The sequence below is a fragment of the Pristiophorus japonicus genome, chromosome 15 (assembly GCF_044704955.1).
Source record: "Pristiophorus japonicus isolate sPriJap1 chromosome 15, sPriJap1.hap1, whole genome shotgun sequence".
NCBI lineage: Eukaryota > Metazoa > Chordata > Chondrichthyes > Pristiophoridae > Pristiophorus > Pristiophorus japonicus.
The window spans coordinates 129,262,064-129,271,368 of record NC_091991.1 but is presented as its reverse complement, the minus strand read 5'-3'; positions in this window follow the sequence as shown (position 1 = coordinate 129,271,368).

The window sequence follows — 9,305 nt, the reverse complement described above, 5'->3', positions numbered from 1 at the left end:
AACGGCAGTAATCATGGAGAATTTTAACCTAAATATCGATTGGTCAAATCAAATCGCACGGGGTAGCCTTGAGGAGGAATTCATAGAATGCATACGGGATTGTTTCTTAGAACAGTATGTTACAGAACTTACAAGGGAGCAAGCTATCTTAGATCTGGTCCTGTGTAATGACACAGGAATAATAAACGATCTCCAAGTAAAAGATCCTCTCAGAATGAGTGATCACAGTATGTTGAATTTGTAATACAGATTGAGGGTGAGGAGGTAGTGTCTCAAACGAGCGTACTATGCTTAAACAAAGGGCACTACAGTGGGATGAGGGCAGAGTTGGCTAAAGTAGACTGGAAACACAGACTAAACGGTGGCACAATTGAGGAGCAGTGGAGGACTTTTAAGGAGCTCTTTCATAGTGCTCAACAAAAATATATTCCAGTGAAAAAGGGCGGTAAGAGAAGGGATAACCAGCTGTGGATAACCAAGGAAATAAAGGAGAGTATCAAATTAAAAACCAATGCGTATAAGGTGGCCAAGGTTAGTGGGAAACTAGAAGATTGGGAAAATTTTAAACGACAGCAAAGAATGACTAAGAAAGCAATAAAGAAAGGTGTCATGTATCTTACATTATTATATATAACTGTATCCTAACATGCTATACATGACTGTAATAAGATATGACCTGTAACCACCAGCATACCTTACCACGAGGGGTGCACTTGCAAAAGATAGGTATATAAGGACAGGTCTCAGGCAAGTGCAGCATTCCAGAGCTGTGAAATAAAGGTGCAGGTCCAGAGTGACCTTGACTTCACTACATGCCTCGTGTGAATCTGTACTGAGGGGACAGGACTTTACAGTGATGACGGGTTACAGGATTACAGAATCCACAGAATGGCGAACAACGGATCAGATGAAAAGTACAATGCGGGAGACAATTGGGAGAACTTTATAGAAAGGCTCCAGCAAAGCTTTGTAACCAAAGACTGGTTAGGTAACGTTAAGGCAGACAAGAGAAGAGCCCATCTCTTGACCAGCTGTGGCTCGAAAACATACGCTTTAATGAAGGATCTGTTGGCACCCGAGAAACCAGCAAGCAAGTCGTTTGAAGAATTGAGCACACTGGTAAGAGACCACCTGAAGCCAGCGAGCAGCCTACACATGGCCAGACACAAGTTCTCCAACTACAGACGCTGTGTGGTCAGAGCATACCCGACTTCGTGGCGGAACTTCGGAGATTGGCTAGTTTATGTGAGTTCTGCAATGAACTGAGGAGAGAAACGCTGAGAGACTTTTTCATTGAAGGAATAGGCCACGCAGGCATATTCCAAAAGTTCATAGAGACCAAGAACCTGACCTTAGAGGCAGCAGCACTGGTTGCACAGACATTCTTGGTAGGGGAAGAAGAAACGAGGTTAATTTACAATGCAGGTACGACAACTAACGAAATATTGGAACAAGAAGTTCACAGCACTAAACAAGCTGCTATCCCCACACACAGACAAAACCGGGAGAACAGGTTCTCGACAGCAGGCAGAAGCCATCAAGGGCCACAGGAACGGCCGTTCACACCTCATCAACCCACAATGCGAGCAATCAACTATAAACTGAGAGAAGCTCAAGAGAGATCAGCCAGACGCAGCTCATTCTTTGGGAACTCTTTGAACAATATAACAGGTCTGTGCTGGAGGTGTGGGGGTGGGCACTCGTCAAAGGGATGTCGATTTCAGCAGGCTGTTTGCATAAATTGTGAATATACAGGGCATTTGGCCCGCATGTGCAAAAAAACGGCAGCTCGGCTGGTATACGAATCGGATGGGTCGGAAAGCGGACCAGAAGATGGTGGGGACAGTACCCGGGACACCGGTGTACAGCGGGTCAACACGATCAATGGCCGCTGCTCCTACAACAGGATGCCTCCTATAATGATGAGGGTCCTATTCAACGGGATATCTGTCAACATGGAGCTGGATACGGGAGCGAGTCAATCTCTCATGGGGACTCAACAATTTGAACAACCGTGGCCGCATAAAAGAGACAGACCAAAACTCACAAGGGTCGACACCAAACTAAGGACCTATACCAAAGAAATCGTACCAGTCCTCGGCAGTGCCATGCTCTCTGTCACACACAAAGGGACAGTGAACCGACTTCCCCTGTGGATTGTCCCCGGAGACCCCCCAGCACTGCTGGGGAGAAGCTAGCTGGCAAAACTAAACTGGAAATGGGATGATGTCCATGCCATGTCATTAGAGGAATGGACCTCCTGCTCAACAGTTATAAAGCGATTTAAACATCTCTTTCAGCCAGGTGTGGGCACTTTCAAAGGGGCCAAAGTCAAAATCGATATCACACAGGATGCTCGACTGGTCCATCACAAGGCCAGAGCTGTACCCTATGTGATGAGGGAAAAGATTGAACACGAACTAGACAGGCTTCTGCGGGAAGGCATTATATCACCTGTGGAATTTAGCTACTGGGCAAGTCCCATCGTCCCAGTCATGAAGCCTGATGGATCCGTACGAATCTGTGGGGACTACAAATCTACCATAAACAGAGTCTCCCTACAGGACCAGTACCCGCTGCCCAGAGCGGAGGACTTATTTGCCACATTGGCTGGAGGTAAACTTTTCTCAAAATTAGACCTCACATCTGCGTATATGACGCAAGATATGACCGAGGAATCCAAGCTACTCACCACCATCAACACACATCGAGGCCTTTTCATGTACAATCGATGTCCATTCGGCATCAGGTCGGCAGCTGCCATATTCCAGCGCAACATGGAGAGTCTGCTCAAGTCCATCCCAGGGACGGTTGTATTTCAAGACGACATACTTATCACTGGCAAGGACACCGACTCCCATCTCTGTAATTTGGAGGAAGTATTAAAGTGGTTGGATCGGGTAGGCCTACGAGTCAAGAAATCCATGTGCCTGTTTCTCGCACCCGAGGTTGAATTTTTGGGCAGAAGGATTGCCGCTGATGGAATCCGCCCAACAGAGTCCAAAATAAAAGCAATTCGCCTGGCACCCAGGCCCCGGAATGTCTCAGAACTGCGCGCCTTTCTCGGGCTACTCAATTACTTTGGGAACTTTATGCAGAACTTAAGCACGCTGCTGGAGCCTCTCCATGTGCTACTCAGGAAGGGGTGCGATTGGTTTTGGGGGGATGCCCAGGAATGCACCTTCAATAAGGCATGCAACCTTCTGTGTTCCAACAGTGTTTTGACTTTCTTTGACCCAGGTAAAAAGCTAGTTCTCACATGCGATGCGTCAGCGTATGGGGTCGGGTGCGTTTTGCAACATGTCAACAGTGCGGGCAAATTACAACCCATAGCTTATGCCTCCAGGTCACTTTCGCGGGCGGAGCGCAGGTACGGAATGGTAGAGAAGGATGCGCTCGTGTGCGTGTACAGTGTCAAAAAGATGCACTAATATCTTTTCGGGGGCCAAGTTCGCATTAGAAACCGACCACAAGCCCCTTACGTCCCGCCGATCCGAGAGCAAGGCAATAAACGCCAACGCCTCGGCGCAAATTCAACGGTGGGCACTCATGCTGGCGTCCTACGACTATACCATAAGGCACAGACCAGGCACAGACAACTGTGCCAACGCGCTCAGCAGGCTACCCCTGGCAACCACGGAAGGGTCTGACGAACAGGAATGTGAGAGAGTCATGGCAATCAATGCCTTTGAGTCCACAGGTTCGCTCATGACGGCTCGCCAAATCAGAGCCTGGACGGCCAGCGACCCCACGTTATCCTTAGTAAAAAGATGTGTGCTAACCAGTGACTGGGCAGAGGCTTGCGATGCCTGCCCCGAGGAATTGAAACCATTTCACAGGCGCATGCATGAGCTATCACTACAAGCAGACTGCCTGATGTGGAGCAGCCGAGTAGTTATGCCTCTGTGAGGCAGCGAGGCATTTGTCTGGGGGCTCCACCACGAGCACCCGGGGATCGTTCTCATGAAGGCCATAGGCAGATCCCAAGACTGGTGGCCTGGTATTGACGCGGACTTGGAGCTCTGCGTCCGAAGGTGCACCATTTGTGCCCAACTCAGCAATGCCCCCAGGGAGGCTCCACTGAGCGCCTGGCTCTGGCCTACTAAACCGTGGACGTGGGTGCACGTAGACTATGCGGGCCCATTCATGGGCAAAATGTTCCTCGTAGTTGTTGATGCATTTTCAAAGTGGATCGAATGCACCATTTTAAACTCGAGCACAACATCTACCACTGTGGAGAGCCTTGCAACCATGTTTGCAACGCACGGAATCCCTGACATACTGGTCAGTGACAATGGTCCGTGCTTCACCAGCACAGAATTCCAAGACATTATAATTGACCACGGCATAAATCACGTCAAGACGGCACCGTTCAAGCCGGCCTCCAACGGCCAGGCAGAGAGAGCAGTGCAAATCATTAAACAAGACATGCTTAAAATCCAAGGTCCCACGGTGCAGGGTCACCTGTCGTGACTGCTGCTGGCATACAGATCTCGTCCGCACTCACTGACTGGGATCCCCCCCGCGCAACTGTTGATGAAAAGGACTTTAAAAACAAGGCTCTCATTAATCCTCCCAGACATGCACGAAATCGTTGAGGCAAAGCGTCGTAAGCTGACTGAGTACCATGACAGAAATTCGAGGGGGAGATGGAATGAGATAGGGTACAAAGTGTTTGTACTAAACTATGGCAGGGGTCCCAAATGGCTTGTAGGGACAGTATCGGGCAAGGAAGGAAACAGGCTACTGGTAGTACAAATGGACAATGGCAAAACCTGCCAGAGGCATGTAGACCAAGTCAAAAGCAGATTTACTAACAACACTGCGGAACCAGAGGCAGACTACAATGTGGAACTCGCACCACACCTGGTGGACAGACAGAGGGAACAACCTGAGGAAAGGGAAATCCCAACAGACAGCCCAGGCGAGTCAACAACAATCACACCAATCGAAACAGACAGCCCAGGCGAGATACCAGCAACCACACCCAAAGAAAAACAGACACCAAGGCAAACAACTGAACCACAACTCAGATGCTCCACGCGAGAGCGTAGACCACCTGAGAGACTGAACCTATAAAGACAATAAGACCTTGAGGGAGGGTGATGTCATGTATCTTACATTATTATATATAACTGTATTCTAACATGCTATACATGACTGAAATAAAATATGACCTGTAACCACCAGCATACCTTACCACCAGGGGTGCACTTGCAAGAGACAGGTATATAAGGACAGGTTTCAGGCAAGTGCAGCATTCCAGAGCTGTGAAATAAAGGTGCAGGTCCAGAGTGACCTTGACTTCACCACATGCCTCGTGTGAATCTGTACTGAGGGGACAGGACTTTACAAAAGGAAAGATAGATTACGAAAGTAAACTTGCGCAAAACATAAAAACAGATAGTAAAAGCTTTTACAGATATATAAAACGGAAAAGAGTGACTAAAGTAAATGTTGGTCCCTTAGAAGATGAGAAGGGGGATTTAATAATGGGAAATGTGGAAATGGCTGAGACCTTAAACAATTATTTTGCTTCGGTCTTCAGTGGAAGACACAAAAACCATGGCAAAAATTGCTGGTCACGGGAATGTGGGAAGGGAGGACCTTGAGATAATCACTATCACTAGGGGGGGGGGTGGGGGGAGGAAAGTGTTGGACAGGCTAATGGGACTCAAGGTAGACAAGTCCCCTGGTCCGGATGAAATGCATCCCAGGGTATTAAAAGAGATGGCGGAAGTCATAGCAGATGCATTCATTATAATCTATCAAAATTCTCTGGACTCTGGGGAGGTACCATCGGATTGGAAAGCAGCTAATGTAACGCCTCTGTTTAAAAAAGGGGGCAGACAAAAGTCAGGTAACTATAGGCCAGTTAGTTAAACATCTGTAGTGGGGAAAATGCTTGAAGCTATCATTGAGGAGGAAATAGCGGGACATCTAGATAGGAATAGTGCAATCAAGCAGACGCAACATGGATTCATGAAGGGGAAATCATGTTTAACTAATTTACTGGAATTCTTTGAAGATATAATGAGCATGGTGGATAGAGGTGTACCGATGGATGTGGTGTATTTAGATTTCCAAAAGGCATTCGATAAGGTGCCACACAAAAGGTTACTGCAGAAGATAAAGGTACGCGGAGTCAGAGGAAATGTATTAGCATGGATCGAGAATTGGCTGGCTAAAGCAGAGTCGGGATAAATGGGTCCTTTTCGGGTTGGAAATCGGTGGTTGGTGGTGTGCCACAGGGATCGGTGCTGGGACCACAACTGTTTATAATATACATAGATGACCTGGAAGAGGGGACAGAGTGTAGTGTAACAAAATTTGCAGATGACACAAAGATTAGTGGGAAAGCGGGTTGTGTAGAGGACACAGAGAGGCTGCAAAGAGATTTAGATAGGTTAAGTGAATGGGCTTAGGTTTGGCAGATGGAATACAATGTCAGAAAATGTGAGGTCATCCACCTTGGGAAAACAAAAAACAATAAAAGGGAATATTATTTGAATGGGGAGAAATTACAACATGCTTCGGTGCAGAGGGACCTGGGGGTCCTTGTGCATGAAACTCTTTTTGAAAAGCCTACTGCACCTGGTATTCCCAGACAGTCTCCCATCCAAGTACTAACCAGGCCTGACTCTGCTTAGCTTCCGAGATCAGACGAAATAGTGCGTTTTCAGACTCCCAAAAAGTTAGTTTGCAGGTGCAGCAGGTAATTAGGAAGGCGAATGGAATGTTGGCCTTCATTGCAAGAGGGATGGAGTACAAAATCAGGGAGGTCCTGCTGCAACTGTATAGGGTATTGGTGAGGCTGCAGCTGGAGTACTGCGTGCAGTTTTGGTCACCTTACTTAAGGATATACTAGCTTTGGAGGGGGTACAGAGACGATTCACTAGGCTGATTCCGGAGATGAGAGGGTTACCTTATGATGATAGATTGAGTAGACTGGGTCTTTACTCGTTGGAGTTCAGAAGGATGAGGGGTGATCTTATAGAAACATTTAAAATAATGAAAGGGATAGACAAGATAGAGGCAGAGAGGTTGTTTCCACTGGTCGGGGAGACTAGAACTAGGGGGCACAGCCTCAAAATATGGGGGAGCCAATTTAAAACCGAGTTGAGAAGGAATTTCTTCTCCCAGAGGGTTGTGAATCTGTGGAATTCTCTGCCCAAGGAAGCAGTTGAGGCTAGCTCATTGAATGTATTCAAATCACAGATAGATAGATTTTTAACCAATAAGGGAATTAAGGGTTACGGGGAGCGGGCAGGTAAGTGGAGCTGAGTCCACGGCCAGATCAGCCATGATCTTGTTGAATGGCGGAGCAGGTTCGAGGGGCTAGATGGCCTATCCTGTTCCTAATTCTTATGTTCTTATGTTATGTTCAATGTCCCAGGAATTTGAATCCCTCCCTTCTGCACCATTTCTCAAGCCACGTATTCATCGGAGCTATCCTGCGATTCCTACTCTGACTAGCACGTGGCATTGGTAGCAATCCTGAGATTACTACTTTTGAGGTCCTACTTTTAATTTAACTCCTAGCTCCCTCATCCCGTTTTTTACCTATATCGTTGGTGCCTATATGCATCACGACAACTGGCTGTTCACCCTCCCTTTTCAGAATGTCCTGCACCCGCTCAGAGACATCCTTGACCCTTGCACCAGGGAGGCAACATACCATCCTGGAGTCTCGGTTGCGACCGCAGAAATGCCTATCTATTCCCCTTGCAATTGGATCCCCTATTACTATCGCTCTCCCACTCTTTTTCCTCCCCTTCGGTGCAGCAGAGCCAGCCATGGTGCCATGAACTTGGCTGCTGCTGCTGCTTTCCCCTGATGTCATCCCCCTCAACAGTACCCAAAGCGGTGTATCTGTTTTGCAGGGGGATGACCGCAGGAGACCCCTGCACTACTCTTCCTGTTGGTCTTCCATTCCCTATCTGGCTGTGGACCCTTTACCTGTGGTAAGACCAACTCACTAAAGGTGCTATTCACGTCATTATGGCACTACCATCGTGCTAAGTGGGATAAATTAACAAATCTAGCAGCTCAAAACTGGGCATCCAGGAGATACTGTGGGTCATCAGTAGCAACAGATTTGTATACCATCACAATCTGTAACCTAATGGCCTAGCAAATCCCTCACTCCTCCATCACCATCAAGCCAGATGACCAACCCTGGTTCAATGAGGAGTGTAGAACATAGAGAGCAGCACAAGGTGTACCTGAAAATAAGGTGCCAACCTGGTGAAGCTACAACACAGGACTACATGTATGCTAAACAGCATGCTATAAACAGAGCTACGTGATCCTATAACCAATGGATCAGGTCAAAGTTCTGCAGCCCTGTGGCAGACAATTCAGCAGCTAACAAGGAGGCTCCATGAACATCCCCATCCACAACGATGGCACAGCCTAGCCTGCAAGTGCAAAAGACAAGGCTGAACATTTCTGGAACCATTTTCAGCCAGAAGTGGAGAGTGGATGATTCTTTTCGGCCACCTTCTCTGGTCCCAAACATCAAATGCTAATATTCAGCCAATTCCATTCATCCCACTCCTCAAGAAATAACTAAGTGCACTGTAACAAAGGCTACAGGCCCAACAACATCCCTGCTCTAGAGCTGAAGACTTGTGCTCCAGAACAAGCTGCATCCCTAGCTAACCTGATTCAGAAGAACTAGAATACTGGCATCTACCTGACTGGAAAATTGCACAGGTATGTACTGTTCAAAAAATACAAATTCGGCCTGGTAAATTACCACTTTATCAGCCTATTCCCAATCAGTAAAGTAATGGAAGATGTTGTAGGTGGCACTTACTCACCAATAAGCTACTTAGCGATGCTCAATTTGGGTCCTGCCAGGAATACTTAGCTCAAAACCTCATTGAATTTTTTGAAGAGGTAACAGAAAGGGTAGACAATGGTAATCCAGATGTAATTTATCTAGATTTTTCAAAAGGCCTTTGATGAGGTACCTTGTAAATCGACTGATGAACAAGGTCAGAGAATACTGATTCAGGGGACAAGTAGCAGAATGGATAGCTAGTTGCTTCAAGACAGAAAGCAGAGAGTAGGGGTAAAGGGTAGCTATTCAGTGGCAGAAGATGGGTAGTGGTGTTCCACAAGGATCAGTGCTGGGACCACTGTTGTTCAAAATTTATATTAACGATTTAGATTTTGGAATCAAAAATACTATTTCTAAATTTGCGGATGAGACCAAATTTGGGGGAGGGGGATAATCAATACGGAGGAGGACTGCAACAATTTACAGGACATTAATAAACTTGCAGAATAGGCATATA